Source organism: Vombatus ursinus, unplaced genomic scaffold, assembly GCF_900497805.2.
Source record: "Vombatus ursinus unplaced genomic scaffold, bare-nosed wombat genome assembly UNPS02014770.1, whole genome shotgun sequence".
Classification (NCBI taxonomy): domain Eukaryota; kingdom Metazoa; phylum Chordata; class Mammalia; order Diprotodontia; family Vombatidae; genus Vombatus; species Vombatus ursinus.
This window is the reverse complement of record NW_020954548.1, coordinates 7,198,186-7,224,748: the sequence shown is the minus strand read 5'-3', so window position 1 is coordinate 7,224,748 and position 26,563 is coordinate 7,198,186.

The following is a 26,563-nucleotide window of genomic DNA, read 5'->3' as shown; positions in this document are numbered from 1 at the left end:
TAAATATTATTTAAGTATATATAATAATATTAAATGTAGCATGGTACAACACTGCCCTGCTTGTCTGTATCCCCTTCTGAAATTCTTTCTGATATCTTCTGAGCATTTTATTTTTTTACTAATGTCTTCTGTTTTTTACATCATTGTAGTTTTTCCCAGTTTTCCTCTTCCTCTGGGAGAGCCATCCCATATAGCTGATAGTATTTTTTTTTAAAAGACCAAATAAACAAAAAAACAAAAGCAAAAAAAAGGAAGAAAAATTCAACAAGTCAATCAATAAATTGAAAAAGTAAAAAAAAAATCATGTGATGTTACAACATCTATAAACTATCTATGAACTATTTATAAACAATCTATAAACATCTATGGGGGTGCCAGCATCCTTTCACATCTCTTCTTTTGCATAATGCTTGCTCTTTATAATTTTGCAACATCTGTGTATTTTTAAAATGTTTGACAATCTTTTCTTTCTTCCTATGTTTTTTTTTTGCACTACCATCTCTACTTTCTCAATTTTCCCCCAACTCGCTCATCATCTCCAATAAAACCCTTCTCATGACAAAAATATAGTCAAGCAAAACTCTGGATAAATATTTTTACTTTGCCAGGTGTCATCTCATCCACAAATCAAGTCAACGGTGTCTTGCATTCATTTGGTTGGAATATATGGTTACTGGAGAAGGCTGGTTGTTCAGCCCTCAATGTTGACCATACAAAAGTAACAGTAAGGACTTCTGGAGACACAGGAAGCTATATGCTCTTCTTTCAGTATAGCTCTGTTCATTTACATGACTATGAAGCATATATGCATATGTGTGTATATTTGTATTTATAAACATATATACTATGTAAGTTATACATGCATATGTGTAAGCATATACTAGCAGAATGATAAAAAATGTAGTTTAATGTACTTTTATACACACATATGTATGTGTGTGTCTATATATATGAAATATCTTTAGGATATATGTGTTATATGAGTATGTGTTTGTATATCTGTATGTTTGCATATGAGTGTATACACACTCACATACATCTTCAGGATCCTTCCTCCATCAAAGGACATTTCTGGCCATCCTACTAACATTTGGAAGTGAATCTGTTATTTGACAGTACTTGCAAATCATGTTTTTGTTTTCTCAGAGTAACTGACAGTGTACAAATGCTTCCATATGCTGGAAGCTGCTTTTACAATTTTGCTGAGTGGGAGAGAAAGGGATAAGTGTATGTTAGCACCAAGTTTTCATATCATGCCCAAACTTTAGAAGTCGCCCAATTTAATAATTGTAGCTTTGTGTACCTCATCCTGCCCAAGGACCAGGCAGGTCACTGTGCCACAAAATGTGCTTATTAACTATGCTTATGAAATACGTTAATAAATTTAAGATTAGTAGCTTCATATTTTCAACTCAAATCAACTTAAATTCTTTTTTTCTATTAATGGAGTGTCCAAGTGCCTTGCACCTAGTGTATACTTAAGGCATGTTTCTCTGGTTGAATTGTATTGGTTGATTTTAGCTCCTTTGCAAATCTCAGGGTCACAGGGATAGGAAGAATCAGTTTCCAACTCCCAAATCCCTTGATATCTTCTGACTCTTCTTTGTCCTCAGCCTCTGGGGCAAGCAGGATAATAAGCTCCTAATTTCTACATTTTCTTTGGAAAAAAATGGAGTTTATTGGCTCCCTTCACTATTCTCTCCATCCTTTGAGCCTAGTTAGGACAGGGACATGCTTCCCATCACTGGATGTATTCCTGCCAAAAATCTCTATTGGGGTAATTAAAGAAATAGTTTGTGAGCACTTAGGAAGGAATGTTTACTAGGAAGCATCATGGATTACCTAAGAGCCAGTCATGCCAAATTGACCTCATTTTTTTTTTTTTTTGATATGGTGTGCTAAATTGGTAGATGAAGAGAATGTCATAGAAATTGTGTGTTTTGATTTCATCCAGGCATTTCACAGACTCACAGAATTTGGAAGTTGGAAAGATTTTCACTTGCTAACTAATTCAAACTGTACCTTAAAGACAACCCCTTTTGTAACATACCTGACAAGTGGTCATATGTGTTATCATTCAGAGAAGCTGAAAAGATACCTCAAGGTTAAGAGTAGGGACTTCCATTTTTCTCTTTTTGTATCTTTAGTGCTTAGCACAGTGCCTGGAACGTAGCAGGCACTTAATAAAAGTTATCATTTGATTGATTACAATTCCTACCTATATAAAATTCCTTACCTTCCTTACCAGCATCCTTGATGAGCAGCTATTCAATCTCCACATGTGGACTTTCAGTGATGATTCAGAACTTTCTATCTTCCAAGCCAGCTGAGTCCACTTTCAGTTAGCTCTGGTTGTGATGATAATTTCTTTGTGTCAAGCTGAAATTCAATTCTCTGAAATTTCCATCCATTTCTCCTAGGCCTTCTCTCTGTCTGCAAGGCAAATGTAAGTCCTCTTTCAAATGACAGCCGTCTAATGCCTGAAGATAGCTATCATTTTGACCCCCAATTTTTCTCTTCATTCTTTCATTTATTTATCATACATTATGAGGTGGCTTACATGCAGAAGGCATTGTGTGTTAAGTGGCTGGAAATATAAAAATAAAATTTGACACGGTCTTTTTGAACTCAAGGAGTTTGCATTCTTCTGAGGCTTAGGAGTTAGTGGGAGGGGGGAGGCATTGATGAAGGTAGCGGTAGTAAACATAATCTGTTCAGACGTGTACGTATGAATGGGAGAATAGATGTCAGACCAGAGACAATATGGCACAGTAAAAACAATACTCGATTTGGAATCTGAAAAACTAGGTTCAAACTCTGCCTTTGTTACTGATAAACCTAGACCTACCTTCAGCTATGTGGTCTTGGTCAAATCATTTAACCTCTCAACTTCAGTTTATCTATATAATTACAGGGTTAGATAAGAAGACTTTCAAGGTCCTTTCCAGATACATATCTATGATCCTCTGACAAGAGCTTGAGGTGATGAAGAGTAGAGAGAATGTTTTACCATCTGTGATTTCTTTTTTTTTTCTTTTAAAAATCTACAATTATTAATGACTTTTGTTTTTATATCACAGTCATTTCAATTCCCTCCTTAGGATTGAACCTTCTGTTCTGATAATGAAAAATAAACAAAATAATCTATTTATAGCACCTCAACTGGACACACACACACACACACACACACACACACACACACACACACACTGTAACATTCTAGTAGTCTCCTATATCTTTACCATGAGTAGGGAGGTATGTTTCATTATCTGTTCTCTGGAACCTCCACTGCTTTGTTCATTAGTCAGATTTTGATTTCTCTTTAGTGCTCTGTTCATCTACATTGCAGTAGTTATTTTAGTACTGTATACTGTTCTCTTAGTTCTGCTTATTTTACTCTATATCAGTTCATAAAATTACCTCATGTTTCTCCAAATATCTAATATTTGTCATTTCTTATTGCTCAACAACATTCCATTGTATTCACAAACCATAGCTTTTACATTTATTTTAAAATGAACAACCACTTTGTTTCCTGTTCTTTGCTGCCTTAAAGAGTTTTGTTGTAAATGTTTTTGTATATGTTGGGCCTTTGTTTTTCTTTTTGTCCTCCTTGGATATATGCTCAGTAAGGTTATCTCTAGGTCAAGAAGTATAAAGAATTTGATTGCTTTAGTTGTATAGTTCCAAATTAGTATCTAGGAAGATTGGCCCAAAACACAGCTCCACCAATGGTATCTTGCTCTGCCTGTCTTCTCACAAACCCTCAGATATTTACTGTTCTCATTTTTCAATGATTTTTGATAATTTGCAAGGGGTATGAAACCTCAGAGTCACTGAAATTTATATGTCTTTTGCTATAATGATTTGTATCATGTCTTCAAGCAGTCATCAATAATTTACATTTCTCCTTTTGAAAACTTCATATCCTTTCACCACTTATCTTTGTGAGGCATTGGTCTTATTGTTATATATTAGTTATACATTTGTATTAGTTACCTACATAGTTTGAATATCAGTCCTTAATTGGTGATATTTGATACACGTATTTTCCCATGTTTTTTGTTCTCCTATCTTCATTGATTTTATTCCTTCAAAGGCTTTTAAATTTTATGGATTGAAATTGTCTATTTTTTCTTTTATGATTACTTGTAACTTTTATTTGCTTAATTATTCTCCTCCTAGTCATAATTGTAAATGGTATCTCATCTTGATGTCTTCTGATTTTTTTTTTTAATGATCTGACCTGTAATTCAAGTCATGTGTCTGTTTGGAGTTTGTGTTATATGGTGTGCAGCTGTGACATAGTGGATAGAGAGTTGGCCTGATAGCCAAGAAAACCTGGGTCCAAGGCCATCTCTAACATCTCCTGGGTGTGTGAACCTGGGCAAGTTATAGAACATCCCAGTGCTCTAAGGCAACTACTCCCTTGTGGAGAAGGTACAGATCTGCTTCAGCATCCAGGGCTTCTCCACATCAATGAAATTGGGTCAAAGCCTTGTCCCTCTGAGGGCACGCCCTCTGAGACAAAATTGAATAAATGCAATCCCTTTTTAAAATGCCCAATAACTATGGTTTTTACTAGCAATATTCATTGACGTAAAACTTTTAGTTCTTAATCTTTCAAGGTACTTTTGAACATTGCAACAACTCATGTTGACCTACCTTTCTGTGGTTGGAGAATTACTGGACCATGCCTGTGACTCACATACTATTGTTATAACAGTAGAAAAAGCATGAAGGAATGATATTTTAATCGCTTTAGATGCATCAATGAAAAATAAGATTTCAAAAAGCCAGTTGTTCTGTGTTTTCAAATTCAGTATGGGAACCTTCCTCCTAGTGCTAGTATCGATGCATGAGATGCTATACTATGTGAGATGAAATCAGCTTAAGGACATTAGATTTGCTTTCACATGCTGTGTTCTTTGGCACATTCCATTCACCTATAGAAGATGACTAATGGGTATTTCACCACCTTTTGCATTTTGACTTGACTGTTGGAGTCTTGTCGGCTAAGTGAACAGTATAAACAAGTTAAAACTGCCTTCCTTACCAAAAGAATCATGTTGTAGTCATAAACATGGGCATTTTTTTTCCTGCTTTGGCTTCTTCCCTCTGCGGGGTTACAAAAGTTATAGTCTTGACATGCTATAGAGCTTGACATGCCTCAGAACATGCTATAAAGACACCAATTATAACTCTCTCTCTCTCTATATATACACACATACACATATATTTGTAATACATATATCCTCAGTATATATGTATATACATATATACTGTTATAAATATACATATATACATACATACATACTATATACATGCATATTTCTCAGTGCTATAGGTAATTATCTAAACTATAAGTGACGGAAAAGATTCTAACCTATATTGCCAGGAATAATTTCATTCTCTGTGAGTACTATCTACAAATGAAATCCCCTCAGATTTTTTTTTCTTAATCTAGTGTATAGAAGGAGAGTGGAAAATGTGTTTTCAGGTGACTTGAGAAGGAAGGGGAATGGTTCAGAATTGGTTTGGGGTTCTTTTTCAGTGGGGACAGTTAATAAGAAATCAAATAAACATTGAAAATGGCATTTCTTACCATTTTATTTTATTTTTTTGTTTGTGGTTAGGCAATGGGGTTAAGTGACTTGCCCAGGGTCACACAGCTAGTAAGTGTTATATGTTTGAGGCTGGATTTGAACTCAGATCCTCCTGACTCCAGGGCCAGTGCTCTATCTACTGTGCCACCTAGCTGCCCCATTTCTTACAATTTTCTTAGAAGGTTTTAACATTTCCAGCTGCAAAATGTTGGAGGATCAATGGACCAGAGACTGAGATTAATTTTTAGAAATGAGTTCTAAGTATATAATTCTAAAAATATTATTCTCTATTTACATTTGCTCTTTGGAGCAAGGCAAAAAGCTTTAGATGCCCGAGTGTGTATTTGGCCATATAGAGAAGCTATGAGTAAACCATTTAAAAAATATATGCTGATAAAGTAGGAGTCTTCCAGAAGATACTAAAGATGTAAAAAAAAAAACAACTTTCTAGGCCAGCTCTTAAGTGTTTGTATAGGATAACGGCATTGTAGATTTTGAGTGGGAAGGGACCTTAGAGGCAGCCTCATCCAATCTAATCACTTTAAAGATTAGGAAACTAAGAGAGAGGTTAGATTGTGCAGACATTAAGTGACAGGAAAGATCTGAACACAGGTCCAAATCTAGCGTTCTTTCCATTGTATCAAAGATTTGTCTGCTTCCTCAGTCCCCACTAAAATGCGATAGAATCCAACCACACTCCCAAACACCAGATGCACAGAAAAACACATCAAAGTCAAGACAGGGAAGATTTAAAGACAAAAAAAGTGAAAACCACGGTGAGCATTTGGCTCGAGTATCATGGCGAACACTCCTTTTTCATGCAGGCCTCTCCCTGGGAGCATTAGTCACCTCATAGATCCACTCCTCAAACACTCATCCAACTTAAGTCCCAACCCCAGAGCAACAGTAAGAAAGAATCTGGGGATGCCTTTGGCTCAGAGCTCTAACACTCTCACAAGGCCAGAGAAGCTCTCCTTTTATTTGTTTTGTGGTTGGTTGAAGTGGCTTTAGTTTTATTGTATGGGGAACAGGGACATTGGGAACCCTGGAGCCCATCTGACAAGGCAAGGACTGGGTTTCGATTTGGCATTTCATCACTCCCAGCAGACGTTTATTACCCTGTACACTCCTCTGCCATCAGCATTTTCCCTTAATTATGTGGCATTTCTCTTAGCTTCCACATCCCTTGTATCACAAACTTTTTTTTTTTCCTTTCCACGCCCCCTCATGTTTTTCCTGGTTTGCACATTTCATCATAGCACACCTTTTTCATTTGAACCTGCTTCAGTGGGCAATATTCTGAATCTGATCTTCATAATATGTATTGATATGACAGCAAATTTCTGTGAAAAAAAAGGGGAAATTTCAGTCAAAAATCTACATATAATTCACATGATGCTCAACATCTAGAGGAAAGGGATTGTGTTTTGTTTTGTTTTTTCTTTATATGCCCAGTGTCTAATCTGGTGTCTGACAAATAGAAGGCACTTAATAATTGTCTTTATTAAATTGAGTTCAATATATTATGATTTTAGACTGAGGTTTGAAAATATTAATACTGAAAGTATATTTTTGTTCAAGTTTGGGGAATAATCTGGCTCACTGTGGCACAGTAGATAAAGTGCTGGGCCTGGAGTCAAGAAGATTCATCTTTCTGAGTTCAAATCTGGCTTCAGATACCAACTAGCTGTGTGACCCGGAGCAAGTCACTTAATTTTGTTTGCCTCAGTTTCCTCATCTGTAAAATGAACTGGAGAAGGAAATGGCAAACTACTCAGGTATCTGTGCCAAGAAAACCTGAAATGGTGTCATGAAGAGTCTGACGGGACTGAAAAATGACTCAACAACAATTGACTCATTTTAATTTACATTTAATCTCTGAAATATTTCCTCAGATATTGAGACATTGCTCATGGGAATAACAGATCATATTGATTCTAATATATGCACGGAAGAGGAAAAGCAGGGTTTTCACCTTTTTATGGTGGAGATTTATCTGTGCAATACAACAGTGGGGTGTTTTATTCCAGCAGGTAGAACTAAATACACAAAAATGAAAAGGATCTTTTTTCTTGAGTTTGTCAAAGTGATAAACTACATTTGTGGTTATTTGTTCCCAAGGCTAGTTATTATTCTTAGCACCATATGAAATGCTGAGAGCCCCTAATGAAGATCGAAATATCAATGAGCTTAATGAAAATTCCTTGAGGGCAGAGGCTGATTTATTTTGGGTATTGTTTCTGCCCTTTTACCCCTAGAGTCTAGGACAGTCCCTTGAACATAGTTGCTTGATGAATTGAACTGAATCAATCCTATCACTTGTCATCATATATAGATTTGCATTGTGACTATTACAAAAGATTCATTTAGTACACAATTAATTAATGCGTCTAACTTGCATTACTTTTAGCACAGATTCTTATCCAAGACATAACCTATGGGGTATTTTAAACTGACAATGTTATTCATACCCTCTGTCTAAGTCCCCCCTGATCCAGGTATATACCGTGGTGGAGAGAGGAGTCAACATTGCCTTTAGGCTCTTTTAAGTCATGTTTGAGATCATTATATTATGATTTATAGTTTCACCTTTGGATCCTGGAAAATGCTATCATAAATAACTAGAAGGAGAGAACAAGTGAGTTATGTAAGTTTGATTATTACTTTCACAATTTAATTTAACAAGTATTTATTAAGTACCTACTTTCAACAACAGCAACAACAACAAGTCTATGCAAGTGTGTCCTCAGTAAGTTGATCTTGGTGAGCAGCTTGCCTTGGGTTTTCTGGGAAAAGACAATGTATCAAATTATGATCTAATCCTAACCATTCACCAAAGAAGCCTACTAGGATCCTCTAACCCGATTCACTATTTTCTTCATATAGCTCATATTTCAAATAGTTGGAAAAACGAACACACACACGCGCGCGCGCACACACACACACACACACACAAGGGAAAAGGTTAATGGGGAAGGAAAGAAAATCATTTATAGGGAAAGTCCAAAAAAAGGGTTCACTTCCTTCTTTTGGCAAAATGCCCTCTCTGAGGGAGACCCCTGGTGTATAGAGACCAGCCAACTAACTTAAAGGTGAAGAAGAAAAAGGAAGAGGAGGAGGAGGAGAAAGAGGAGAAAGGAGGAGGAGGAGAAGGAGGAGAAAGAGGAGAAAAAGGAGAAGAAGGAAAAGGAGGAGGAGAAGAAGAAAAAGAAGAAGGAGAAGAAGAAGAAGAAGAAGGAGAAGAAGAAGAAGGAGAAGAAGACTGGGGAGGGATCAGAAAGAGCAAAAAAAAAGAAAAATGATAAACACTAGGCTTTAAAAGAGCACAAGTTAAAATCCCTAAGAAACCACTCTAAGCAGAATAAGGGGACCAATCTCCTAGGCTGTGGCTAGATGCCTAAAACCATCAGTTTTATGAGGTGTTACACAATATTCTAAGAAGTGATTATTAGCGTTGTTTTAGTTTTCATTATTAAAGTTAACTACTACTAGCGACTAAAAGGGAATGAAAGCAACTATGGAAAGGTTGGGGGTAGGGGTGTGATGAGTGAGTTGTAGGCAGGGAGTGGGGGGCAAAATTGTCCTCAACCCTGGGATCCTTACAAAACAGGAACTCACAATGATTTCTTTGATGGTTTCTTTTAAACAATTTATCCATCCTGTGAGTAAATGCCACACTCTTTCTACAGTCACCAACTTACTCTGACTTCCTCACCATATGAACCACTCCCGCATCTACATTGGGAAAAAATTAATTCTACATTTTTTATGACAAGACTGACATAAATTGTTGCTTCCTGTGGGTGTACAGCTATTCATTTAGCTATCTAATGGAGCCCTAAAATATTTAGGCTGTGTCTACACAAAGTGAAATGAATCACTAGATTGTGAGCACCTTGATGGCTGAGACCATGAGTTACTTACGTTTGTATTCCTATTAGTACCCACTTCATTCCCTCGTGGATCTTAGGAATTCAATTTAAAAAAAAAAGTTTGAATGAACAAATCCTGGCATGCATGCCTTGTTTGTCGAATGGACCAAATAATTCCTTTGCTTATTTAGGTATAAAAACACTTTTGCCCCCTAATATCCAGATACTTCTAGCTGTAAAATAGTGCCAAAAATGGGGGAGGGAGGAATGAAGAGTCTTCTTGAAGTTCTGAGGGACCTGAATATTTAAGACTAAACTTTTAAAAGTAATTTGTTTTTTCCCTTAAAATAATATTTTTTTTTCCTTTGCATGCATGGATATAAGTTCAATTGTTTCATAAACAAAAAACTAAAGTCAATCAGTCAACATGCAATTATTGTTTATTATGTGCCTGACACTGTGCTAAGTCCTGGAGATACAAATACTAATAAAACGCCTAAAAAAAATACAAAAAAAGTTTAGGTTTCTCATTCTAGTTTTTTCCTGAGATTATGAGTAGAGAATCACTAAAATTCTACAATAAAGTTTCTAAAAAAGCTCTTATGAGATATTGTTATAAGTAAAGTTCTTTGAAAATTTTAAAGCTCCATATAAATGTCACCTATTATTGAAAAATCACTCTTATCTTCAATGGAGTTCAGATAGATACTATCATTACTACTATTGTTACTACTACTTTAATGTCTAACTTGTTTTTCAGATCAAAGAGATCAGTGTCATTTAAATATACTCCAAATGACTATCAATACAGGATACTTCATCTTGGTTGTAGATATTAGACATTCTAAAGACAATGGTCTTATGTTCATGAGTCCTATGTAATAAATTCCAAACTAGAATAAGATTAGAAGTAGAACTGATAATTTAACATGAAATTAACTATAAGGAAGCTTTAATAAATTTTTAAAGGATTTAGAGCTAGTAAGAATTCCAAAACTATTTACTTTAATTAATCTCTCATATTATAGATGAGGAAACTGAAGGTAAGTGACTTAACCAACATCACACATTAGCAAAGTTAAGATTTGAACACAGGTTCATAAATCAAGAGCCAGAAGGGACAGCAGTGTAACCACCCTCATTTTACAGATGAAAATATTCAGGCCCAGGAAAAATGACTTGCCCAAGGTCACACAGATAGTTAATTATTAGAGGTAAGATTTAAAACCAGGTCCTCTGGTTCCAGGACCAATAATCATTAAAGTTTACCACACTCTCTGACTCTATAGTCTACTGTTACTGGTGTCTAGAATAGTAAAATATATTTACTTTTTGTGGTATTTTATGAAATGTCCAGAGGTGGTCTGAGATAGTCTACCCCTCTTAACATCTGTGTGTGTGTGTGTGTGTGTGTGTGTGTGTGTGTGTGTGTGCGCGCGCGCATTCTGATGGGAAGCTAGGGGGATCACTGGATAGAGTGCTAGGCCTGGAGTTAGGAGGACCTGAGTTCAAATCAGGCCTTGGACTCTTACTAGTTGTGTGACCCTGGGCAAGTCACTTAACCTTGTTGGCCTCAGTTTCCTCATCTGTAAAATGAACTGGAGAAGGAAATGGTAAACCATTCTATTATCTTTGCCCAGAAAACCCCAAATGGTATCTTGGAGAGTCAGAAACGACTGGCCAAGTGATGATAAAGTCTAATAACTATGTTTCAATATAGTTTCCCTTGTGCATTTTATTTTATGCACTTAAAAATGTTATTCTGTGAAGGGGTCCATAGCTTCACCAGAATGCCAAGGGGGACCAGGACATCAAAAGAGTGAGATTCCTTTGCTTTAGAATGTCCCTGGAAAACCAACCTTATTAAGAGATTTATACTGTCTGTTTCTGAGGAAGTTAAAATGACAAGAAACTTTATACCACACTTAGACCTCAGCTCCTTTGGCCTTGTCTATCTTAACTTTCCTTGCCCTGTCTGGCATTCTCCCAGGCATTCTCAAAGCATTAGGGTTAAATAGAAGATGTGTATGAACAGGGACTTTCATTTGCTTCCTTTTTATGACCTGTCTCTGCCACAAGTCAGAATAAAGTAGGAGGGGGGAAAAAATCTAACCAAAGGAAGCTACTGAAAAATAAGATGAAATGTATTATTTTTATGGTCTTGGGAAGGCCTAATGAGTTCAACGTCAATCATACACCAGAGTTTGTGTTTGATTTGATTGTTGCCTTAGGCTTCACAAATCACTGAACTATAACAATATTAAATACTTACATAGTGGCTATTATCCAAAGGACTCAAAACCATATCACAAATGCTCCAAATCAATGTTCAGTGACATTTACGATGATCTCTAGCATATATGTCAACATGAAGTGGCCCATTTAAGCTACGTATCATTCAAGATAATGCGGAAGCCAACTATAATTCTGGAATGGACCAGGTATAGAAGCGTAGCAAAATTTAGATGGAAAATGATTAAAGTGAGTTTGTAAGATTTAGGCACACAAAAAATAAAAGAATGAAGGCCCCAAAGACCACTTTTTCATCTGTTTCATCTTCAAAAAAGGGAAAACAAGGAAAATTTTAAGGGGGGAGGATGAGTGGGGGGATGAACCAGCATGTCTCTTCACCCATTTCTCCGTAATAATGTCAGTTTCCCAATTCTAATTAAGTTTAGAGTGGAAACATCTTGGTGGAATACATTCAAACACTTGGCCACAGGGTATTCTTTATCATCCCTCTGAAAAGACCTCTCAATTTCAGTAATACATTGTTTTAGTTGGCATCTGGCTATACCCACATAAAGCAATCCACAGGGGTATTTTAACATGTGCATGACACTACTCAGAGTGCATGAGATAAAATCCCTAATGCGGATGCCTTTGCCAGATAGTGAATGATAAAAAACATCTGGCCTGTAGGATTGAGCACACTTACCACAATTTAAAATATACTTAGGCTTTGATGGAGAGTTTTTGAATAGGCTTGTCAAGGAGTTTTTTCAAAGGTTCTGGGATGGGGGATGACTGGAAAGTTTTCTAAGAATTCTCTGTATCTATTTATTTCTCTTGTTTGCTTAGGTTTTTAACAGGTATGATCTAAATAAAAAATTTTTAAGGCCCAAGGAGGACCTGGGAGATTCGCCCAAAACCCAGAGTGAGGAAGTAATGATAAAGGAGTTAAAAAAAAAGCAGAACATATTTCATTCCATCCTCATCTCCCTTGCTCTGAACACTGGGTTCCATCTATTCCTGCCAAGATCCTAAGCAGCACCAGAAAGGAAGAGAAGAGGAAGGAAGTTTGCCCCTGCTGTAACTAGAGTCTATCTGTGAGCTCCAATACCATGACTAACCCAGGCTCTTTCTAATCCCTTGAATTCCTGTGATTTCAGGTATTTGTAATGATTTCCTCAGCTAATAAAATGGAGATCTCTATGGAGACCTTACTCTGTACTTAATCTGACGAGGGACCAGAAACAGAAGGGATTGGGAAGGTCTTTACAAGCATCCATGGTCCCTCAGTGCCACAGGCAGAACCTAGGCTAGGAGTGGGTTTTTACTTTTCACTTTGTGTCATCAGCCCACGAAAAAGCAAATGTTGGTATCTCTTTGAAGGTACTTTGCAGGATTTGACTTGGGAGGTATATTCTATAAAAGGGTAATAAAGATGAAAATCAGGGAGTTCTGTCAAAATAAAAAATACTCTTCTGATTACAGGCATACAGTGCTGAAAGTCACCCTGACCAAGATCACTTGGCAATAACATCATTGCTAATTATGAACAAACTGCCATAAAATTGTGAAACCCCCTGTAACCTTCACCCAAGCACCCATTTAGAATTTTTTATAAGGTTGATCCTGCAGAACCAACCACTCATTCTAACATAGCTTTGCTTAAATTTGTGAGAGGGTGTCAATGCAGTGGCAATGGGATAATAGAGAGCCTCAGTTCCCTAATTAGTAGCTTTTTCTCTGCCACTATAGTCCCCATACATTGGCATATCTTACAGGATTCAGAACGATAGGTTCTTGGGAAATTTGCTCAGTAGAACGAACAAATGGAATAAAGGTAGCAGTAAGATGTTAATTTATTCATTCACATCCCTGATTTAAGATAAGGGTGCCAATCCACCGAGTCATCCAACCTAGTAAGTGCCTAAAATATCCGTTTTAAAATTTATGTTTCCATTTCTGTCCAGACAATTGGTTCATCCCACCAAGTTTTTGGCTTCCAGGTATACTGCTTATGAACTTGAGGGATCCAGCTAAGGTGGAATGCTCAATGAAATTTTTTTCCTTTAACAGGAATTCAACACAAAAGTCTGTGGTAATGATTGACAAGGTCACCGAATTTTAGGATTGGAGGGGGTCTCAGAGCTCAGCTAGTTCAACCTTTGCCTGAAAAAATCTCTGTCATAACACACCAAGCAAGTGGTCATTTATCTTTTGCTTAAGGATCCTTAGTGAGGGGTAGGTTGGGACTGGGGGGTAGGGATGGAAGATGGAGGAGGAAATCCACGATTTCTCAAGGCAGCCCATTTCACTTTAGGATTTCTCTAATTGTTGGGAAGCTTTGCTGTATATGGAGCTGAAATCTGCCTCTTGGAAACTTTCATCCACCACTCCTGGTTTTGCTCTTGGAGATGGAGCAGAAAAGGCCCAATCCATCTTCAACATGTCATTCTTTCAAATACGCGAAGAAAGCTATCATGGGCTTTTCCTGCCTTGTCCTTTTTACCCCTCAAAGTCTTGTCTTCCTCAGCGTGAATGTCACTGGTTCTTTCAAATGATGCTCATGTAATCTCATCTCAAGACCTGGTGCCATCCTGCTCTCCCTCCTCTGAATGTTCTCTAGCTTATCAATATATATATATATATAACTTAGCAATAATAGGGCACATTAAGGTTTAAAAAGCACTTTACAAATATCTCAGTTTATCCTTACGACAACCTTGGGAGGTAGGTTTTGCTATTTTCATCATTTTACAAATGAGGAAACTGAGGCAGACAGAGGTCACCTGACCTAGACTCACTCACACACCTGGTAGGTATCAGAAGTCACATCTGAACTCAGGTTTTCCTGACTTCAGGTTCAGCATTCTATTCACTGTGCCACCTAGCCGCCCTTAAATGTGACACAGAACAGAAAATACTTTGGATGTGGTCTTACCAGGTCTGAGAACAATAGGACTACCAACCGTACAGCCTTAGCCTCTGATCATCATTTTTTTCCATTAGTGGTCACATCCCATTGTTGATTGACTTCCAGCCTGCTCAGATCTTTGCCAGACTAGCTGCTGCCTAATTCTGCTCCCTCCATCTTGTATTTGTGACATTCTTTTGTTGTTCAGTCATTTTCAGTTGTGTCTGACTCTTTGTGACCCCATTTAGGGTTTTCTTGGCAAAGACGCTGGAGTGGTTTGCCATTTCCTTATCTAGCTGATTTAAAAAGTGAGGAAACTGAAGCAAACAGGGTTAAATGACTTACCCAGGGTCACACAACTAGTAAGTGTCTGAGGCCGGATTTGAACTCAAGAAGATGCTAGGTCTGACACTCTATCCCCTTCACCACCTAGCTGCCCCATTCATGATATCAATTCTATAATATCGAAGCACTTCTAAGAGTCTCGAAAAGCAGGCGCTCTGGATATGCTGAGTGTTAAGGAAAATATACAAAGATGACATCAGTTCTGTTGTGAGTGGAGGTGCCATACACGGGACCCTGGTGTCTGCTGTAGGGGAGATCTCCATTAGGGTGGAGGAGTGGGAATAACTCAGCTGGTATAATCAGAAAACCTGCTGTGGATTGAATCTAGGGAAAAGGAAAGAAGCATTTATGTAGCACCTACAATGCACCAGGTACTGTGCTAAGTGCTTCACGAATATTATCTCATTTGATACCTATAAAAACCCTGTGGGCAAGTGCTGTTATTATCACCATTTTGCAGTTGAGGAAACTGAGGCAGATAGAGTTTAAATGACTTGGCCAGGGTTACACAAATAGTATCTGAGGCAGAATTTGAACTCAGGTCTTCCTGATTCCAGCATTCTATACATTGAACCATGCAGCTGCCTCAAGACACAGCTTCCTCTTTGCTCATTCCTTCTATTACATATGTTGTCTGGGTTCTAAATCAGCACAAGCCAAAACCTCAGACCAACACTAAGACCTATTAATTCCTTATGATTAACACCAGTAAGACCCAAAGGGAGACAGACACAGTAGTCTTATTACTCTGGTGCTGACAATCACTACTCCTTCTGAGTTGTGGACCTTTATACTTAAGAGTTCCATCCCATGCTACACTGCTAAAAACCTAAAATCTGGTCTAATCAGTATTCTTTTGTCTGATCCCCTAAATGCCCTGGTTGGTTCTAACCCTGAAAAAAAAGTACCTGGGCAATCAGTCTCCAGTTGACCCGGATGTTCTCTGCAGTTCCAGTCTTGTAGGATCTTTAAGAGGATTCACCCTCTTGCTGTGTGATGTGCCTTCTGAGGACTTTCCTGCCTCAATCTCCTTTCCATTCTAAAAGAAAGGAAATTAAGGAGACAAGGTAACTAGAAAGGGTTGAGGTAGAGACAGATAACTTGTGCTCGAGGCTGCTGTGCCAAAGGTCAGAGCGAGGTTATTTTATGGAATACATGAATTCAGATCAAGCACCAATCCTGCATGTAGACTTGAGGGAAAGTCAGCAACTGCTCTGGAGTTTATGATGAGGGTAATACGAAGAATGGACATTTCCAAATCTCTTATACAACTATCAAAGTAGGAGAACATTAATGTAACACAGGCAAAATGCCATGCCAATTAATCAATCAACAAATATATATTAAGTACCTACTACGGGCTGGAGCAGCTAGATGGCTTAGTGGATACAGCTCTGGACTTGGAGTCAGGAAGACCTGAGTTCAAATTCAGCCTCAGACACTAACTGTGTGACATTGGGTAAGTCGCTTAGCCTTAGTTTAATCTACTGGAAAAGAAAATGGCAAATGACTCCAACACCTCTGTCAAGAAAACCCCATGGACAGTATTTACGTGCTATAATCCACAGAATCACACACAGTTGGACACAATTGAACAACTAAACAACAACAATGGGCTGGAGCATCATATCTCCACCCCTGTCCCCAGTTTTCTTTATTGAAAGATATCCCGTGGCTCCCTATCACCTCCAGGATCAAATATTAAACCCTCTGTTTAGAAGGTTAACTCCTTATTATCTTGGCTCTTATCTTTACAGTCTTGTTTCACTTCAGTATCCTCCAGGCACTCTCTGGTCCTATATCACAGTCATTTGCCCAAGGTTTCTGACTTCTCCATGTATAATCTAGAATATCTTTTCTTATAGCAATATTCATAAATGGTGGTTAAGTGTACCTGAAATAAGACTATTAGATGCCTGCTTCAGGCATGGTATATGTAGTGGCTGAACATTGTTTTCTGTGGGAAAAAGACTTCTGAATTCCGGACAACCGACTTAGCAATAAACTTTTGGAAAACAACTCCTGTGTAAGTTGGGGCTGTCCATGTATGGGTAGAGTTATATGTTGCTTAGAATTAGATGTTTTTATTTGAAAGACAATTGAAAGATGGAGCATAAAATGTAAAACAAACATTATTTTAAAACATTATAGATGTGAACTGGACATACTCATGTTGTTCTTCAGTTATGTAGTCTTTCGCCTTATTTTGAATGTAAATGACACCTTTGTTCCATTATTTCCTTTCTGCAATTAATTTGTACTTCTCAGCCTCTTAAAATTCCATGACACACCTAGGAGGAGCCCGTATCCTTAATGGAAATTGCTGGGGGTTGCTTCTGGAGAGGGTAGGGTTTAGACCTTTGGAATGTGGCATATTAGAAAGAGTACACTTTCTCCACTGGGAATCAGCTCCACTCCCTTGGCTTCCTTTATCATTTCTGTCAAAGCAGATGATTCCCAAATTAGAATCTCCACTCTCAGCTCTAGTTTGGTATTTATTCCCATTATTTGCTTGATATCTCTATTTTGAGGTGCTATTTGCATCTTAAACAGCATATCCAAAACTGAACTCATCCTCTTCCTTTCTGCTTTTCCTCATTTAGGCCCCTTGCTCTGTTGATGGTACCCCCTAGTTAGCCAAGCACCAAACCTGAGTCACCTTTCACTCTATTCCCTCATTCACTCCCTCTTCCCAACTAATACAACCCCAGTCCAATCATTTGGGAAGCTCTGTTAATTCTACCTTTCTAACATCCCTTGCTACCACTCCCTCCTCTCTACTCCCATTGTCACCATCTTAGTTCAGGTCTTTATCACCTCTCATCTGCACTATTATACTAGCTTCCTAATTGGTCTACCACTCTACCTGTCTGTACATTTTCTACTTTATTTTAATTCTATTGCCTATATAATATCCCTAATATTTCCCTGTGACCATGTCTTTTTCCTCTACTCAAAAACCTTCTTTGATTCCTAATTGGCTGTAGAATAAAATAAAAACTTCTTATACAAGGAGTCTAGTTTCACTCTACATTTCTAGTTTTGTCTTCTTATATTCATTTACCATGTGTTGCAGCCAAACTGCAACTTACCTGTCCCTATATTTATTTTGTTGTCTATGATTTCTATGTTTCTGCTTGGATTGAATTTTTTACTTCTAGTTTTACATGTTATAGTCTCTGACTCCAACTCAGATGCCATCTCTTCCATGATTTCTTCCCTAATTTCCTCAAATGAAATGAATCCCTCCCCCCCATCCTCCCCCAATTAAGCTTATACCTGAGACGTGGTATGCTGAGTAAGGTGCTAAACTTGACATCAAGAGACCTGTGCTCAAATCCTCCCTTAGACATTTACTAATACAGTGACTGTGACTAAGTCACTTAACTTCTTTGTTCCATCATCTGTAAAATGGGGGTAACATTTCCTATTGCATCTGTTTTACAGGGTTGCTCTGGTACTTAAAGGAAATAATATGTGAAGTTTTATACCAATCCCAGATATCATTTCTTCCACTGAATCTTTATGTCATTCTGGATCCCATAGAGTTTACTCTTTGAGGACAGACCTGTGTCATTCTTCATCTTTCTCCCCTCCTTATATACACATAGAATAGTTCTTTGCATATAGAATTCCCTGAAGAAATGGTTTGTTGAATTGAATTAAATTGAATGGGTTTCAAGTGAGAAAACCTAACTTTGAGTCCCTTTTCAAACACTTAATAAGTGTGTAACTTTGAACTAGTCATTTAAGCCTTCTAAGTCACAGTTTCCTCATCTATAAAATAAGACTAACAATACTTTACAATTTTGTGGTAAGAATCCAATGAGATTATGGGAGGGAGTGTAATTTATAAACTTTGAGCACTATATAAATATAGCCTATTACTGTCACTATTACTATTATTATTATCATTCCTCAGCCACACCTTAGAGTTCAAAGTATAAGCTTTGGTAAACTCCACAGAGAGGAAAAGAATTCCTGTACAGGCCCAATGATGTTCTGTACATCTGTCATCAGAGAACTCACCAAGTTCTTCTTAAGAGTGTTGGTCACCAGGTTATCAAGTGTATTCCACTAAGACATAGAGGGGTTGTGATCTGTGTGAGAAGAGAGTAGATTAACCCACATGTATTAAGTCACAGATCCTTAATATATTCAAATTTTACTTTTATTATTTGACTAAGGTAATAAAAAGAGGGAAAAAAGGAGCAGCCAGTGAAGTATCACAATGTACAATGGCCAGAAGTCCTTACCATATAGGGAAGTTCACTTATTTTCAAGACAAACTTCCAGTTGAAAAAGGTAGTCAAATAGAAAGGAGGGGAAAGATAAGGAGACAAAAAGAAATCATATATGGGCAGGTTTCACATAATGGGACAGGTTAAATATGTCAGGAGTCAGAACTTTAGGGAAAGTCCATATTTTTATGCCATACTAGTTAGGTCATTTCAATATGCTAACTAGGAAATTTTGACCTAGCAATTTATTTATTTATATTTTTGTTTCTGAACATACAATAGAAAAATATAATTTGTCTCTCAGTCTTTGGACATGGTAGATTGTACATTTTGGGTGTATCATTCTTTTTTTCATTCACCCTTAGACCAAAGGAGGTGCAATTCATCCTCATTCAAACATATTATAATTATCGTTATCATTAGTAGAAGAGGATGCGGTTGAGAAGGAGTAAGAAAAATGTGATTTTAAATCTGAAATAACTTTAAAGATTATATTTTAAAACTTCAAACAAATTGACAAACACCTAAAGTATTTTGTCAGATCATTTCAAAATACTCTTGCAACCTTTATATGCAAAAAGTTTGTAGCTTATTTCATCATCACCTAGCTTATCTGTAAATAATATTTTTGTCAATTAAAGGCACTATTAGAGTTATTCTTATAATTTTTATGACATTTTGTTGTATGGTATTTTACCTTGTGGTATTTTATGCAGCTACATATGTGTTTGAAGGACATGTTTATTGTGATGAAAAAGAATAAAAACTGGATAGTGGCAATTCAATTAATTCAAATCAATACAACTCAACAAACATCTTAAAATCAACATGTCCCAAACTGAACTCATCTTTCACTTAAAACCTTCCCCTTTTCCTAATTGCCCTATTACTATTGAGGGTACTGCCATCCTTCCTGTCACCTGATGTTGCAAACTTGGTGTCATTTTTCACTCCCCTCTCTCTCTCTTTCTCTCTCTCTCTTTCTTTCTCTCTCATCCCCTATAGGCAATCTGCTGCTAGGTTCTGCCAATTCTATCTTTATAATATTTTACCCATAATCTCATCACCTCAAACCTGGACTATTGCAATAGTCTCCTTGTTGCAAGTCTTTTTCCACTCACCTATCGAAGTGATCTTACTAAAGCACAGATCTAACCATATTATTCAACCCTTCCCCATTCAATAAACTCCCGTGGCTCCCTATTTCCTTCAGGATCAAATATAAAATTCTTTTTCTGGCTTTTGAAGTCATTCATCTCTATTTCTAGTATCTCAAACCTTATTCTCTTCCAAGTACTCTACAACCCAGTGACACTGTCCTCGCTGTTCCTCATACAAAACTCTTCATCTCTCTACTCAGTGCATTTTCCCTAGCTTTCTCCCATCCCTGGAATTCTCTCCAACTCCTGGATTACTTGTCTTCTTTCATGTCTCAGTTAAAATTCTAATTTCTGTGAGAAATCTTTCTTAGTTTCCTTTAATGTTAATGCTTTTCTTCTAAGATTACCTCTGATTTATCTTGTATATATATTGCTTATATATTCAAACATGCTTGCATTAGTTTGTGAGTTGCCTGAGAGCAGGGATTATTTTTGCCTTTTTTTGTATGATTAGCATAGCACCTGGCAATAGTAAGTACTTTATAAATGCTTCTTGACTTGATTTTTAACTCTTCATTTCAACGCCAAATAATTAGTTATCCTTTGACAAAGTGAATTTTCATCGTTGCCATTTCACGAAGAAAAAAAAATCTCAGGTACATTAGTTAATATGAATATTATTATATTAAATATCATATTGAGTACTGGAGTACGAGTAATTTCCTAAATCAGCTATTGTTGTATACAGCTAGACAACTGTTTGGTTAGAAATAAGATTAAAATCAATAACAAATTAGAAGAGAGAATGAAGATGAGAAAATATGACATGCAACTGATGTAACTTCTACTTGACCTATTTAAAAAAGCTGTAGATGCTGAAGAGTTGGAAATGGATAAAAGTACAGACATTAACATAGACTATCATTTCTAAGGAACTTTAATCAATGTAAAACAATTGTCACAAGGACAGATCTAAAGGAGCCCAGAAACTAGCATGTCCAGTAAACATTTTTTTTTCTCCTTAACAACTAAAGAGGGGGAAGGAAGTACAATAGTAATTTAGAATATAAAATCATTTTTAAAATTTTATGAAAGAGGACAGTAGATCATGTTCATAATAGAGCCATAAAAAAAAAAACAAGAGAAAAACAACTTTTTAGAGTTTGGTGGTAGAGGGAAGTAAGCCTAAGGCTTTTAAGGGCAGCTAGGTGGCACAGTGGATAGAGCACCAGCCCTGGAGTCAGGAGAACCTGAATTCAAATATTGTCTCAGACCAGACACTTGACACTTACTAGCTGTTTGATCTTGGGCAATTCACTTAACCCCAATAGCCTTGCAAAAAAAAAAAAAAAGTACCGTAACACTTTATTTTTTCATTAGTAACAGTGGAACCACCACATTTGGAAATTAATATCGTAGACCTGATGTGTTACATTATCAAATGAGATAATATTTGTAAAGCATTTAACATTGTGCCCAATACATACAATAAATACTTAATAAATACTCATTTCACTTCCCTTTCCTTCCTGCCCCAACCCCATGCATGAAGAAGTAGAAGCAGAAATAGCATTCAAAATAACAAAGCTAGGAAGAACAGCTAGACTACTCAGGAAAGTTTTCAATTAAATTTATTATTGCTATTTCACAATTTTAAGACACCTCTGTGCTTCCTGCCTCTTGCCAAAAAAACAGAGAGTACACGAAATCTTCTCCAGCAAGCTCCAAACTCACCGCCTTTACAAGTCTCCCAGTCCTCTCCCTGACACCTCCTAACACCCTCTTTGTTGGTTTGGGACTAATTTGAGATGAGTGTATGTCTTTTACTAGTTAGAAATCTCTCAGATAAAGTGCACAATTTTCACATTTTCAGATAAGTTGTGAAAGCCTGGGTGGTGGTGTTTAATTTAAATATAATGTCTGCATTTCCTAAAATAACTCATAAAAAAATAGAGGTGAGATAGCCTCACCATAAACCACTAAAGTCAATCTAAGGAAATAGAATTTATTTATTAGTCAGTCAGTCAATGCAGTCCTGATTAGGGTGAAAGTAGTGGATTTGGAATTAGAGGTTTTTCTAAGCTGCAAATCCTAGCTCTTCTATTCATTGCTACCTGTTTGACCTTGGATTACTCTCTTTACCTGATGGGATCTAAAGTTTCATCATTTGTAAAATGAGAGTAGTAAAGTAGGTCAACAGTTTCTAATAATTTCTGCTTGTTGATATAGTATCACCAAAAAAAGAAAAAAAAAAGAAGGAATTGTGGTAATACTTTAAAATTAATTTTTTGTTAATAGCAATAATTATATTAAAATTACAATATGTACATATGCAAAACTTTCCATTTACTCAGTTAATAAAGTGACAATGTCTCTACATATGCAGTTGAGGACCTTTTGTGAAAACTCCTCTGGTCACCAAGAGTCTGCTACTCTAGAGTTTGGGATTGATGACTTCCAAGATTTCTTCTAATCCTGTCATGCATGCATTTATACATGCATGCATACATGTATTTATGTGTGTGTATGCATGTATGCATGTATATATTTTTGGACCTATTATTCCATTGGGATAGGGAACTCCCAGTAAAGAAACTCCTTCTAAACTTTAAAGTTTGCAAAGTGCTTTACATGTTAACTTGCTTAATTCTCACGATACCCCTGTAAAGTAGGTGCTATTATTCTCCATATTTTTTGGATGAGGAAACTGAACCTGAAATAGGTTAAGTGACTTGCCAAGGGTCACACACCTAATAAGTGTCTGAGGCAGAATTTGAACTCATCTTCATGACTCCAAATTCTTCACTCTATCCACTGGGCCAGACACCTAATTTACCATTCTGGGAAGAATTGACCGGGGACATTGTAATGATCGTTCTCAGTTCAACTCGCAAAAGAAAGATCATACTGTTTGCTGGGATCCTTAATTCCTAAACCTGAAACAAAAGATGCTCAAAACGTCGCAAAGTGTTTTTCTCTTGCGGCCACAGCTCTGAGACTTGGGTTGAAGCCCTGGGCTTCAGAGAAGCTAAAAAACAGGAAATCCATTGCCTAGGGGAACACTGGGTATAGCTGTCCTGTGAGTGTCTGCTTGCTGACAATCAGCTAATCCATCCAAAAGCACTATTTAGATCTCTATCACCCTCCCCACCAGTAAAGAGTCCAAAGGTTACATCAGATTAGTTGGTAAGGATTAAAACAAATCACTTCTCACCCTTGAATTGATCCCCTAGAGAGCCAGGGACCTGCTCTTGAGGTAGTTAATGGTACTAACTGTGGGGAGAAAGTCATCCAGTCAGAGCCAGGAAGAAGTGCTAAAATGTAGAAAAACCATAGAAGCCTAAGTGACTGTATAGTGAGCTTTTGAAAGTGAGGGAACCCAGGGCATATAGTGTTTAAATATGGGCCTCTACCATATAATATTCTGCAAATAAAAAAATAAAAATTAGACAAATAGATAGAAAGATAAATAAAAATCCAGGTGATTCAGAGTATCATTTATCATTTCTAGGAACTGTGAAAGAATGTGTGTTTTTGCATATTCCATCCATGCCCCAAATCTGACTCCTTCCCCAGTTGACAAGGGCTTTCCTCAAGGGCCCTCAACCTGCCAAGTTCAGAACAGGCAGAAACTTAAACCGTTGTAACTGGTCCCAGTGTTTCATCTTATAAACAGTCTTTCATAATGAAAATAGCAATGATAATTCATTCCTAACATTAACTTACTAACTTTTAAAACTGGCAATTATTGCCACTACCTAGTATTTGGAGAGAGTTTGGGCCGGAGTCAGCTTATTGTAGAAGATTCTGAAGACTTGAACTGAAAGTGATGTAGTTAGATGCACCACGGGAGAGTCATAAAATTGGGTAAGAGGACCTAAATTCAAATCCTCATTTTGCTATTTACTTCCACAGTGACCATCCTACAAATGGTGAAATTGAGAGTCAGTCAGATAAAATTAGTTCTCCAAGGTCACGCAGGTAGAAATGAAAAGAAAGGACTAGGATTTGCAGGTTGTCCTTTCATCCCCAATCTACTGATATTTTCCCTCTATGTTGCACTTCAGTCAGAATTTGAGCCCCAGTGGCCTGACTCAAAAACTAATACTCTTTCCAAGACATCAAATGAAGTCCTTGAAACTTTCTGGGCCTCAGTTTCCTCATTTGTCAAATGAACGTGTTGGACTCACCAAGGAATAATAATAATAGGGCTAGAGTTTGTAGTCAGAAGACTAGGGTTTAAATGGTGAGTCTGCAAGTTCTACCTGTGTAACCTTGAGGAAATTACTTTACCCCCTGGGACTTGGCATGCTCATCTGAAAAAACCAAATCAAACCAAAAACAAAAAAAGCCTTCAAGATCTCTAGCAGTTATAAATCTATGATCCTGTGACTAAGTGACTTCTTAGGCATCAATGATTCTCAAACTTTTTGGTCTCACAACCTCCTTCCCAAAGAGCTTTTTTGTCCGTTTTGTCAATAATGTAGGTTATGTCTATTAATATTTACCATATTAGAAATAAAAATGTCTTAGTGGTATGCAAATATCTTTGACTTTATAGATCCCCACTGCTCTCAGGTACCTTTTAAATCTGTAATCTTGGCTCTGTGATCAACTAGTTGTGACCCTGGGTGAGTGATTTCCTTTTCCTACGTCTCAATTTTTTCATTTGTAAAATGAGGTGATTTGAGTAGATGATCTCTAAGGTCTCCCCTCTAAAGAGGCTAGCAAGATGGGGGGGCATAGAAGTGTGTATCAGGTCAAACTCATAACAATCTTGTTCATTTCTATGCTTATTATTTTAGTGGTTCCTTTCTGAGATTGGGAAGATTTATCAGGTCAAATGAAGAAGAGTACTAACTGGATGAGGGGAGTCAGATTTAGGGTCAAACCTAGACAAACATAAACCTTCAACTTTTATCATTGGCTCATGAAAATGACGTTTTTATGGAATTGCTGTAAAGTATTTTTAATCTTGATTTTCTCCGTCTACTCAGTCTGCTTTTGAGCTTTGCCTGCCATCCTATCGGTTGCTTTGAGGCCACATAATGCCAGCAAATGTTCACATGTTTGCTTAACTTGAGATAATACTTTGAGCAACATTTGTCTTGATTGACTCTGCCCTCCCTTGATTCTCTTCCTTCCTTGGCCCTTATATCATTTCGATGATCCTTTTACCTCTCTAACCACTTTTCCCCTCTATTTCAATGGCAGTTTTTTCCACCTACTAAATATACAGCTACCTAAGACCCTATCTTCTGCCTTCTTTGTTTCTATTCCTAATTCCTTAGTGATCTCATCCACTCCTATGGATTCAACTAGTAAAATTTCAACTCATTGAACTATTTAATTTTCATCTTTATACCTTGAGTACCTAGCATAGTTCCTGGCACACAGAACATAATAAATTGTTGTTGAATTGAATGATCAACTTTATGGGGATGCCTTTGGAATCTACTTCTTTAGCCCCATGGGATCTCTTTCCTGAACTTTAGACTGGCATCTTAAGCTGCTTTTTGAACATCTCCAGATTTCCTATGGGATATCTCAAGCTTAATATAATCCAGACTGAACTTGTCCTCTTTTTCTGAAAATCTACTTCTATTTCTGTATCATGCAGGCAGCTAGGTATTGCAGTGGATAGAGCACTGTACTAGGAGTCAGAAAGACCAGAGTTGAAATCCAGCCATAGACATTTCCGAGGAATGTGATCTTGGCAAGAAACAAGAGTGACCTCTGTTTGCCTCAGTTTCTTTAACCGCCAATTGCAGATAATAACTCACCTCCCAAAGTTGTATGAGGATAAAATGAGATAATATATGTAAAGTACTTGGCGCAGTGCCTGGCACATAGTAGGGACTCTATAAAGGCTATTATTATTGTTATTATTTCTATCATTAACATTCCTATTTTCTCAAGCTTGAAACCTGTGTCATTTGTGCTCTTTCTTCTCCCTCATCACAGAGACTTGTTGATTGTCACTGAAATATCTCACATGTCTTCCCATTATTGCCTCCCCACTGTCACCACTCTAGTTTAGACTCTTATCTCTTCTCCAGTAAGATTGCTGCAATAGTCTCTTAATTGGTCTTTCTTGTCTTTAGTCTCTACTACTCTCTAATCCCTCCTCCCTCCAATCTGTTTTTTACACCATTGTTCACTTATCATTAAAGTGTGATATGATATTAGTCTGATTATGTCAAGTAACAACTCTGAATCCTTCCATGGTTCCCCATTACCCAGGAAATAAAGTTTA